This window comes from Thermobia domestica, chromosome 4 (assembly GCF_964235325.1).
Source record: "Thermobia domestica chromosome 4, izTheDome1.hap1.1, whole genome shotgun sequence".
In the NCBI taxonomy this organism is placed as follows: Eukaryota; Metazoa; Arthropoda; class Insecta; order Zygentoma; family Lepismatidae; genus Thermobia; species Thermobia domestica.
In genome coordinates this window covers 73,592,734-73,606,098 of record NC_137457.1, presented here as the reverse complement: position 1 = coordinate 73,606,098, position 13,365 = coordinate 73,592,734, and positions in this window count along the sequence as shown.

Below are 13,365 nucleotides of genomic sequence, written 5' to 3'. Positions count from 1 at the left end.
AAATAAAGAATTGAAAAAATGTAAAGGGATTAAGAAAAATATAGTTAAAGAACAAATTACGTTTGACGATTATAAATCATGTATATTTAAAAACGAAACGATCTATAAAACACAATTTGAAATTAAAAGTAAATACCATAATTTAACAACAAATCAGGTAAGAAAATTAGCATTAGATCCGTATGATGACAAAAGAAAAATTTTAAATTGTAATATACACACTGTTCCTTGGGGGTATTATAATAAAAATGTAAAATGTACGATTTGTATATTGTAAATACGATATAATTTTTTGGATATATTAGTATTAAAAAAAATATGTCACAATCAGTTCGAGAACAAATAGTTGCAGAATTACATAAAAGTGCAAGACGAAACTATCCTCGAATACCCGTTATAACGAAAGGTATTCATGATTTATGGCAAGCTGATTTAGTTGAAATGAATAGTGGAAAATTGAAAGGTCTAGCAAAAATTAATCGAAATTTCAAATATTTATTAACTGTGATAGATACATTCTCTAAATATGCTTGGGCTATTCCTGTGAAAAATAAAACTGGGAAAGAAATTACACAAGCATTTATAACAGTACTGAGAAAAGCAAACAAAAGCCCTAAATTTTTACAAACTGACAGGGGTCGAGAATTTTATAACTCAGAGTTTCAGAAGGCGATGAACCAAAATAACATTAAACATTATTCCACATACAGTGATGTGAAAGCAAATATTATTGAAAGATTTAATAGATCATTACGTAATTTAATGTGGAAAAAATTTATACTGCAGGGAAATTATAAACGGATTGGCATTCTGCCGGAATTACTACATAATTATAATAATACTATTCATTCCACTATTAAAATGAAACATATCGACGCTATTAAAAAAGAAAATGAAAAACATCTATTGACAAACATCTATTGCAAAAAGTTTTCTGTGATAAAAAGAAAAAGTAAATTTAAGATAGGTGAATATGTAAGAATTAGTAAACTTAAGCGTCCTGGTTTTGATAGAGGTTTTACACGCAATTGGAGTACAGAAATTTTTCGAATTGCTAAAGTTTTCTTCACTAATCATCCAACATATCACTTAGTAGATTCAAATAATAAACCTATTGAAGGAAGATTTTACGGACATGAATTACAATTAACGAAATTTCCAAACACATATTTAATTGAAAAAGTTTTGCGAAAGAAAAATAATAAGGCCTATGTGAAATGGTTAGGTCTGCCAAAAAGTGAAAATTCTTGGATCGATTTAAAACATACTATATTGTAAAAAAAAGAGAAGTCAAGAATTTATAGGTGAAGCATATCGTCACAAATATTTTAAATTCTAGCAATAGAGATGGAATGGAAAATTCCTTTTACATGTATGGTAGCAGGTCCTACAGGTTGTGGAAAATCATATTTTGTTAAAACATTTCTTGACCATTATAGTAAGTTATTTAAAAATATTGTATGGAGTTATGGTGAATGGCAACCGTTGTATGATACTCTTTCAAACTGTACGTTTAAAGAAGGTTTACCTCAAAATAATGAATTTCAAGCACATGAGGGTCCACATCTTGTCATTATAGATGATTTAATGCGTGAGTGTGACCATCGGATTGTAGATATATTTACTAAGGGTAGCCATCATAGAAATATAAGTGTAATATTTATCACACATAATATCTTTCATCAACAAAAAGGAATGCGGGATATTTCGTTAAATTGTCATTATATTGTTTGTTTTAAAAATCCTAGAGACCAAGCTCAAATTAATTATCTCGCACGACAATTGTATCCAGGTAATACAAAATTTATTCAAGAAGCATATCAAGATGCAACACGAATTGCACATGGTTATTTACTCTTTGATTTAAAACAAAATACTCCTGATGAGCAGCGAGTTCGAACAAATATCTTTCCAACAGATTCTTTTAATTATGTTTATGTACCTGCAAAAAAAAAATAATAATTGTAATATGGTTTATATTCTAACAACTAGTTGTGCTTTAATAGCCGCAAAAAAATGATTAGTAAGGAAAATGCACATATGTTAAAACTTTTAGCAAAGTCAAAACCGAAAGCACGTAAGGCAATTTTACAAAATGCAGATCCTGATTTAATTCGCTCTATTTGTGAATGTTACTATAACGTATTACAGGGAAATGTTCCATTAAATAAAACAGAGATAAATAAGCTAAAAAAATATAAAAAAGGAACTGAGATATTTGGTGAAAAAAGGTCCGTCATTAAAACAAAAGAAAAAACGAATAATTATACAAAAAGGTGGTTTTCTTACTGCTTTGTTTGCACCTATTATTGGAGGTATACTATCTAGTTTAATTAAATAATTATGCAAAACGCACATAAACTTATTTTAATCTCACCAGAAAAATTACATCATTATCAAACGATATCTAATCTTGATGATGAAATGAAAGAAATTTTAAATAATAAAAGTTTAAATGCAGAAGAAAAATGGACAAAATATAGAGAAGTCTTACAAAAATATTTAAATATAATTCAAAAACCGGCAGCAGTTACAACAACAGCAACAACTACTACGGAGGAAGAAGAACAAAAGGACGAGGAGGAGAAGGAGGATGATGAAATAATATCTACTCTCCCTGAAATTTGTAAACGTAAAGCAAGACCTTTATTACGTAAATTGAAACAAAATCCAAATATTCAATGGGACGATAATGGAAATGTGAATATTAATAATAAATTAATTCCAGGTGCAAATATAGTGGATTTGATATCCGATTTTGTTAGATGTCGTAAGAAAAATATTTCAGTTGCCGGCTGGAAACCTTTTGCTACATTATTAGCAAAAGCCAATATACCTTTAGAGTACATTGGTAATCCTCAACGAATAGATTATATTAGAAAACTAACAGAAGACGAAGAGGACGAAGAGGATTGTCCTCCACCTCGTAAACGCAAATGGTGTACTTATAAGCAATAATAATAATAATATTCTATTGTAATCTATTGATATTTTTAAGTATATAGAAAGAAAGATGAATGAGTCCTACCTCAATTATTACATACATCAAGCAGGAGATAATTATAACGTGTATAGAGGTACAACATATCAAGAAGGTTAGGGCATTGGTAGTTTTCTAGGAGGTTTATTTCGTACTGTATTTCCTTTATTAAAACAAGGTGCAAAAACTGTTGGTAAAGAGTTGATACGTACAGGAATTAATGTAGCAGGAGATGTACTAGATAATAATAGACCTATTGAAGAGTCTTTGCATGATCGATGGCAAGAAGCTAAAACAAATTTAAAAAATAAAGCTCAAAATAAATTAAATCAAGTGTTGGAAGGATCTGGAAGAAGAAGAAAAAGAAAGAAAGTTCATTTTAGTGGTGTGAAACGGATAAAAAGATCCAAAGATATTTTTGATTGATTAATTATGGAGCAAAGTGATAGTTTTTATCTCACACTTCCTAGCAATAGTTCTATGGAATATTTTCCTCAAAATACTCTTGCTTGTTATACTACTAAATTATATCAACCTATTGTACTGGAGAAGGGAGTGTGGGAAACAGCTGTTGTTCAAGTGCATTATACAAGTTCATTTCAGAATGTTTCCAAATATACAACTAATATTTATTATCGTCTCATTAATACAAAAAACTGGAAAATAACTCAAATCTTACCAGGCCACTATTATCATGTTGATGATATTCTATCTCAAATTAATCATAAAAGTGATATATTAAATTTACAATTAAAAGTCAAAGCATCAGTGAAACGAATTGAGGTTAATAGAGTAATAAAAGATCAAGAGAAGCATATAGAAGTACTCCTATCTCCTGAACTAGCCAGAATACTAGGCTTTGATCATATTCAACAAGAAGATATTGCACTTGTTCATCATGCTCGTTATCCACCTGATTTACAAAAAGCGCTACCTACACTTATGTATATTTACAGTGATATTGTAGAACCACAAATGGTGGGTGACACCGTAGCTCCGTTGTTACGTATTATAAATACAAATATTACAGAGCATGGTATTAGTAATGTACATATTTTTGATAATCCTCATTATGTCACTGTGCAACGTAAACAATTTGATCAAATTATTATTGATTTAAGAGATAGTACAGGTAATCCACTTCCTTTCCAATATGGCAGTGTATGTGTAAAATTACATTTTCGTAGACGTAATATGGTATTATAAATTTTACCATGTGTGAATATTAATAGTAAGAGAAAAATACAGTGTGAGTGTATGAAATCAGAATTAGATTTATTTGCTGGTTTACCCACTCAAACCAGTATTATAGGTAATAAAATAGTTTCATATAAACCTGTGGCTTCAATAGCTGATAATGCACCAATAGAATTTGTAGTCCCCGGTCATGGGGATGACTATATTGACTTACCGCACACAATGTTATATGTTAAAGGTAAAATTACTAAATCAGATGGTTCTAATTTAACTTCTGCCGATAAGAAAATCGGCCCTGTAAATGATTTTCTCAATGCAATTTTCAGTGAAGTGCAATTATATTTAAATAATCAAATTATTTCCTACTCTTCACATACATATCCATATCGATCGTATATTGAAAAACTACTAAATTACAATACTGAAGCTAAAACAACGCATCTTCAAACATCAATGTGGTTTAAAGATACTGCAGGGCATATGGACAGTGTGGCCGATGCTAATGTAGGATTTAAACAACGTTTTCTTCTCACTGCTTTAAGTCAGTCATTTGAATTATTGGGTTATATTCATGCTGATATTTTCAATCAGGAGAAATTTTTACTGAATGGTGTACAATTGCGTATTAAACTAATTCCAGCTAAACCTACATTTTGTCTAATGGGTGACGCAGATGCTGATGGAAAAGTTGTAATTACAGATGCAACATTGCTTGTGAAAAAGGTTGATGTATCATCAGCAGTTAAAATAGCACAAAATAAAGTATTACAAAATCCTAAATTTAGAATAAAATATCCTATAACAAAAGTGCAGGTGGAGACAGAAACTCTGCCACAAGGAATTATGGATAGTACACTTCCAGATCTGTTTTCAGGCATAGTGCCTAAACGTATTATTATTGGTTTTGTTACTAATACAGCTTTCAATGGTACTTATCAAACAAATCCATTCAATTTTCAACATTTTAGTATGTCAGTTTTTACATTGTATGTTAATGGAAATCCAATGCCCTTCAAACCTTTACAACCAGATTTTGATAATAATCTATCTGTACAAGCATATTCTACCTTATTTACAGGTTCAGGTATTTATTATTCTAATCAAGGTAATAATATTTCACTCGCTGAATATCCTAATGGTTATACTCTACTGGTGTTTGATTTAACTCCTGATTCAAGCGCAAGTGCTGCATTTCATACTAGTCCACAACGGCAAGGAAGTGTACGTTTAGAGGTTCATTTTAAAGAAGCACTGCCATCTCCTGTAACAACAATTATTTATGGTGAATTCTCTTCAGAATTAGAAATTGATTTCCAGAGAAAAATATATATTAATTAAAGAAAATGTTAAATACAATTGAGCTTTATGAAGCATTACAACAAAATTTGCCTAAAGATCATTTTATTGGTGTATATGCTGCTGATGAGTTACCTTTGTTTATTCATACATTTCCAGCCGCCATAATTATAAACACTGATTCTAGTGATAAGCCTGGTGAACATTGGGTTGCTGTTTATATATCTAATATATGTGTGGGAGAGTATTTCGATAGCTATGGTATACCTCCCTATATACAACATCATATAAGGTTTTTAAAACGAAACTGTCTGTATTATACATGGAATAATAGACGTATACAAGGTGATTTATCTCAATTGTGGACATTACTGTTTCCTATATTTAGCATGTCGTGCATCTGGTTATTCGATGCAGGATTTTTTAAACAAATTCTCACTCACTACTATTGATGCTAATGATATTATGCTTTATTCATTTATGAGAGTATGATGATGTTGTTTTTTTAAACTCCGCCATTGCCGGTCCCAAGCCCTGGATGAGAAAGGAGGAGGGTTGCGGGTGTTCCTACCCCCGTAAAAGAAAATAATGTTGGGTTGGAAACGAGTACACTTCTATTCTCTGCTATGTTCAAATAAGGGTGGAATCCAAAACGAATACACCCCTATTCTCTGCTATGTTAAAATAAGGGTTGGAAAACGAGTTCACCCTTAAACAGTGCTCATAAAAGGGAACGAGTTCACCCTGCTATGTTACGTATTCTTATGTCATTTCTGTTATGTTAAAATAGGGGTTGAAAAATATGCTCATAAAAGAGAACGAGTTCACCCCTAAAAATGGACGCCTGCTATGTTAAAATAAGGGTTGAAAAATATGCCATGCTCTTTTATTAGCTGTGCTATCTGCTATGTTAAAATAGGGGTTGGAAAAGGGAACGAGTTCACCCTTGAAATGTTACGTAGTCTTATGTATTATCTGATCTTCTGTGTGTTCGTAATTTCTGCTATGTGTTCGTAAGGGTTGGAGAATGAATACACCCCTTAAAATGGAGGTTGTAGTTTTATGTGCTCTTCTATCTGTTCGTAATTAACATACATAGGGGTTGGAATGAATACACCCTTGCTATGTTACGTATTCTTAAGTATTATCTGTTCATAGTCTCAGTGTACTTTCTGCTATGTTAAAATAAGGGTACACACCCCTTCTATGTTTCATATTCTTATCTGTTATCTGTTCTGCTGTGTGTTACGTAGTGTTATGTGTTCGTAGGGGTTGAAAACGAGTACACCCCCTTAAAATGGAGTATGTTGTGTGTTACGTAGTCTCAGTGTAATTTCTGAAATAAACCATCTTCTTTTATTAGCTGTGCTATGTAATTTCTGCTATGTTAAAATAGGGGTTGAAAAAGGGAACGAGTTCACCCCTTAAAATGTGCTCATAAAAGAGAACGAGTTCAATTTGCTCTTCTGTATGTTCGTTATGTTACGTAGTCTGATGTTCTGCTGTTTGTTCATATGGGTTGGAAAATATGCTCATAAAAGGGAATGAGTTCACCCCCTAAAATGTGCTCTTAAAAGAGAACGAATACACCCCCTTAAAAGTGCTCATAAAAGGGAATAAATTCACCCCTAAAATGGAGGTCGTAAAAGACCGTGGGGTCACGGTGCACGGTGGTCATTTTCCCAGTGGCTTGTGAGTTGTTAAACGCTGGCCCAGGTCTGGCCCAGATCGATCCATTTCGTACTACTCCGGCCTTAGCCCAGTGTAGTGGTGGCGTGTTGTTTACTATGGTGTTGTTTACCACGCCTTGATTTTTCGTCTTGTTTGCCACGATTTTGCCACAATATTTCCATTCCGATCTTATCATATCTCATTATCGTGAAAATTAACACACATCTGGAGTAGAAGGAGGAGTTGCCAGGCACCTCTGCTTTTGATCCTTTGGAACAAAAGGTAAATGTTTTCGCCTTTGGGACGAGATATGTCTCATTAAACTCGTTGCTGAAGAGATCATTAAGCTCCAAACAAATGAATATAAATCATCACTAATATCACAATAGCATGGTAAATTGATAGCCCTATAATTCCATTTGCTCTTTTAACGGAGTTTTAATATAATCTGTTATATAATGTTCTGTTTTCCGTTACCCCACGCGACTAAAGAATTGGAATAAAATATTTCAATTTTACGTCACACGATTATACCGTGTAAGTTAAAGGAGCAGTTCGACTTAGAAATGCATCTTTTACATTTTATTTCCATTTGTAGAGTTAAATATTCTAAAAGGAATGGTGTTTGTTTGACCGCGATACGTTCAGTCGTTAGTGAGTAACAGAGGAAGAAATATTTTGTGATGAAGTCATAGGTGGGCAAGTAGCGAGAGCAGGCCAAGCATTTCGTTTGTGAGAGGTGCGGTATCACGTTCTAAGTGCGGTTTCCTTTTCCAGAACTGATTAAAAAGACTTACAAATATCATCTGCATGTAGAAAATGGTATCTCTTGGTGGGCTGTACAAACGTTTTTATAATATTATAAAACGTATCCTATAAAGCATGAGTTCAGCGTTTCAAAAAAAAAAAATCGAAACCAATATGTAAATAGATGGCGGACGAGTTTGCTGCAACACCTAGGTACCTTTTCTTTAAGCATTCTTCCAATTCTCGGACATAAGTATGTTCATTTTCACGTTTTGTTGCAATTTTTAACAACGCTGGCCCTATAATTTTGTGCTTCAAGGTATGTACAGGAGCGCAACATATGAGGTAAAAATGAAATAACATCTGTAAAGTTTGCAGAATACGAAAAACACTTCTCTGGTTAAATTTCTTTTATTCTCATAACTTTCCGCGAAACAACTCTCATCACCCGTTTCATCATTGTTAAATGATAGAGAGAAATTAAACGATGGATCAATGTCTTGAGAAACATTCATCGTCACTGATTCCTTCTACAAGCCGGTATATTTCACTCCCTAATTCACATTGTATAGCTTATTCCTAAAGCAGTATCTTCAGAATCATGAGTGACATCGTCTCTATTACCCTCTAATGCCTCGCCTTAACTACAACCGTTAATTTCGTCTTGTACGATATTTGTACGTTGGTAACTGGACATAGATCGGTGCTTGTTCAATGGCTCCCATTGATTTTCTTGAGCCATAATTTATATCGATCTTATTATTTCTCACGACTTAGAAACGTAAGAAAAGATACTTTACGTCCTCAGATTCAATTGAACAAGAATTACAACCGAAAAAACAGCAGGTGTTAGGCATTTCTACTTCACTTCACAGACACAGCACGCGCTGTACTAACAAGTGTTTTCTACTTCACACTAGTGTTCCTTTCAGCAAAAAAAAAATCCTGGGGGTGAGGGGCAAAGGGACACTTAGTATTCGGAGAGGAACATTATTTTTATACAATACTATTATATTTGTTACATTATAGACGAAATATTTTGGTCTTCTCCGGGGGAATCTCTCAGAGTTCCGGGAGACAGTGCCACCCTAAAAACATGTCTGGAAGAATCACTGTCTCGCACAACAAATGTAATTACCTCTCTCTCTCCACTCTTTTTTATACTAATGCTGTAGGAAAAACAACTAACTAAAACGTCCCTCAAGAATTCAACACAGAGCAAGACTGCTAACAAATCCAAAACACAATCTATTAAATCCAATGCACGCCTCTTTGGGTCACGTGATGTTAAGTCACGCCTTTTTCGTGTACGTGGTGTTAGGCCACGCCTTAATGGGGTAGTTTTACCGAGGAGTTGATTTTGTTTCCTTTTATGCCACAAAATTTGGAGATTTTTACCTTTTGATGGAATACAGGTGAATGTATAGTTTACCTTGTCTTATCTAATTTCAACTTTTGGCGCCTTCGGTTCCCTTAGGCCACACACCATCTACTTTCATGAGGTAGTACCATCTATGGCGTATTTTGTTCCTTTTTATGGAATAATATTTGGGAATTATTACCTTATGATGGAGTACAGTTGTATGTAAAATATTGCCTATTTATTGTTTTAGCCAACCTGAGCATTAACGCGATCTACTGAAAAGTAGTCCCAGTAGCTCGCGGTCGATGATTTGGCAATCACTGCTGTAAAATGAATTTTTTTATGTATTACTAACTTCAACAGCTGCAAGAATGGAAGATTCAGTGTTCATCTACTCTTTCTTAAAAGTATACAGCTTACAATATTATATTTATTGAATGAAGGTGCAATATTTAATTTTCATGTTTTCGGAAGAATGGAAATGCAGAACATTGCTCAGAAGAAATGAGAAGCAATATATATAAAACTTGACAATAGGATACAACCAATACGTTTTCTTTGCCACGGTATTGTTTCCCACGACTCGACTTCGGTGTTGTATGCCACGACATTGTTATCTCTGGCTTATCTTATACCACAATCGTGAAGGTTTACACAAAATCGACCCACAAACTGAGGGTTGCCAGCTGAACATATTATAAAAATTAAATTTATTATACTTATAAACACAATACATACAATAAAAACTGTCCCAAGGATACGCGCACAAATACATACTATAATGCTCCTGCATTTTACCTTGTATTACAAAATCTCTCGCACAGCATACCTAGCATAGATGATAAGTTGAACTTCTAGTTAAAAATTTTCATTTCGTTGACTTTAAAACATCTCATTTGCAACAGCTACTATGATAGTTTTATTAATCTTCATTCGTTAGGAAAATGGACGTTGTGCATTATGAAAATAAAAGTAGGTGAAAGGAAGCTAGTGTTTTTCACGAGACGATAATTTTTTAGCCTCGTCTGTATTATTGGCTCAAAGACGAGAGAATTATAATTTGTATTTGGGTCCAGACGAGTAGTATGACAATTCTCTAGGGACGGGTCTAGAAGGTGAAAACTGGGGGCAGCAAGAAAGAGAGTATGTTAGGTACACTGAACAGTGGGTTCAGTATAAAGTTTCAAAAATATACAAATAATAGCTTAAATTATTTTTGTGACTCAAAAAACTGTGGGATCTAGGCCCTCTGCCTCGGGCTAGATCCACCATTGCAATTAACGTCTCGTTTTTTAAAGCAGACAACCATTTTCACGAGTTTCGTAGGCGACATTTTAGTTTCCATTCGTTTTCGGACGTAGTTAATATTCGTTTTCAAACACTGTTTTAGTGTAGCATGATTCATGGTATAAAACTATAATTTGACTGTACGAACATATTGAACAGCTTTATCAACGATTAAAGATACCCAAGTGATTATCCAAATACCCAAGTAATAAATTTGGGTTAAAAGTTATTACAACAATCTTCTTTAGGCCTCTAGCCTCTCGAGAAACCTCATAACTTCTAGAATAAAATAAAGTAGAAAAAGTAGAAAAGTTTGTACAATGCATACATTTACAAAACAAGAAGAGAAATTTTGAAATGTTAATCAATACGAGGCGAGATGGAATTCTTTATGATTGAAGACGAGGCGATACATATTCTGTGAAATGTTTGAAACGAGGTGATAAACCCTTATTTCCTGTCTCTCTCACGTGGGCAACACTAGAAGAAAATATTACAAAAAATACATAATAATTACGACAAACCTCTTGCGTGCCGAAAATAAAAGAAATTATTTTTATTAAATATCCTTTAAAATATTATAAACTAGCTGTTATGCACGTTCTTCACACTGGTTAGATAAAATATCGATATAAACAAACTGAACAAGGAAAGAGCAATTAAGAACCATTTCTCAAATTGGATCTAGTTTGTATGAATGCATATCCTACAACGTAGATGTGTTTTCATTGGGATAAATTTAATAGCGAACACGGCTTACTCTTAATACAACAATTAACTAACCTGTTTCTAACCATAATAAAACCAACTACGGTATTACTAAATAGAAGAAACCAAAATGAATGTAGTTAAAACTATGACATTCACACTAATATCGGCCATTTTCGATTACTTTTACATGTCGTTTACCCCCAGTAGGAGATCCGCAGCCCGCATACAATTTTGGCTCGCATACACCCTTAAAGGAAATTTCGAGATTCCACCATATCTACAAGTTGTCTAGAATTATACGCCCCCTTATTACATTCCTAGAACTTTCTTACACCGAAAATGATTATTTTTTCAAGTTTAAGGGCGGATTCGTAAACTACGCATCAGAATAAACATCACCTCGGAATTTCAATGTCCTAGACACAGCCATTACAAATTTCACATTTTTTCGATTTGCGCCGCCAAACCAAAACGAATTTTAATGCTGTTTTTTCTATCATAAACTATGTTCGTAGCTCTACTGTCTGACAAAGTATGACGTTTCTATGGTGTGCGGAACTACTCTAAAAACCAACATTTCGAAACGACGAAAAATTTCGACACTTCATTTACATGGAAAAATCTCGCCTTTTTTGTGATATCGGAATTTTCCCATTACTCACATCCCATGACAAACAAATATGCAAAATTTGGTGTTTGTATCTTTTGTGGAAGTATGCAAACAATTAAGTGTGTTTCCGACTTTAGAGGTATATAATTCCATAGTGCTGACCCTTTATGTACCATGTGAGTAGTAAGTAGAAACTTGAATATGTAAAATTCTAAGCAGTTCGGTAGTCCAGTGGAAGCATGTCAGACTACTGCGGGCGAGACCTGGGTTCGATCCCCGTCGGTTTTTCTTAGTTTTTCATTCTTCAAACTTATATTTCGTTAAAATATGTTGATTGTCCGTAAGGTTGAGTTTATTATTTCCCAATGTTTTTTTTAAGACTGTTTTTTGAGGGACACGCCTCCTTAGAGCGCTCCTGGAGGAGATCCAAATAATACGTTTATTATAAAATAACAAATAGAATATTACCAGCAGTGCTCCCTGCCTAATAATTGCCCCCCCCCCCCCCGGAACATTGCTTCCGAAAGACACACTGGTGATGCTGCATTTCCAAAGCTACATATGTTTGAATTTAAGTACTTCAGTATCGTCTCGCAAGTACACACGAACATACCAGGGGCGGATCCACGGTGAGGCGATCGGCGGGATCACCCCCCAAAAGAGGAAACTTTCTTTTTTATATATAAATAAAATATATAGGTTATTTTTTGACGCTCTTAAAAGTAGCTCTAAGTAGCAGTATTAAACCCACCCAGAAGTCCGTCTTGGATCCGCCCCTGCAACATACTGCCTCGTTTGGGGACCATCTGAAAATTTGCTGTATAAATATACCTTTTCCCTCTACGTATGTAATAATGAAAATTTTTCGTTCCCGCAATACGAACAGAAAGTAGTTTGCTAAAACGAAGAAATGGAGATAATAAAAAGTACAAAACCGTTTAGCCGGGAATAGAACCCAGACCTGTTACTTGGAAAGCCCAAACTTTACCTGTGAGCTAAGCTCGTATTTTGATTCTAGTTTGTTCTATTATGGTTAGCATAGCTCATAACTAGGCAGATCAAGCAAATTCAACAACATGGCATCTTTGCATTCAAGATGGCGACTTCTCCAATGATTTGTTTCTTCATTGAAACTGCACTTCATCCTTAAGAGTATAGCAAAACATGACTGTCCTACCGTGAGAACAACTTATAATTTTCATGGTTAAAAACTTTTGAACCGCCATCTTGAATCGAAGATGGCAACTTTTCCAACATGCCGGATTTTTCCCCACGCTTACGCTGTAATCTACACACTTAAACGAAATTTCGTGATTCCACCATATCTACAAGTTGTCTAGAATTAGACGCCCCCTTATTACATTCCTAGAACTTTCTTACACCGAAAATGATTATTTCTTTCAAGTTTAAGGGCGGATTCGTAAACTACGCATCAGAATAAACATCACCTCGGAATTTCAACGTCCTAGACACAGCCATTACAAATTTCAGATTTTCTCGATT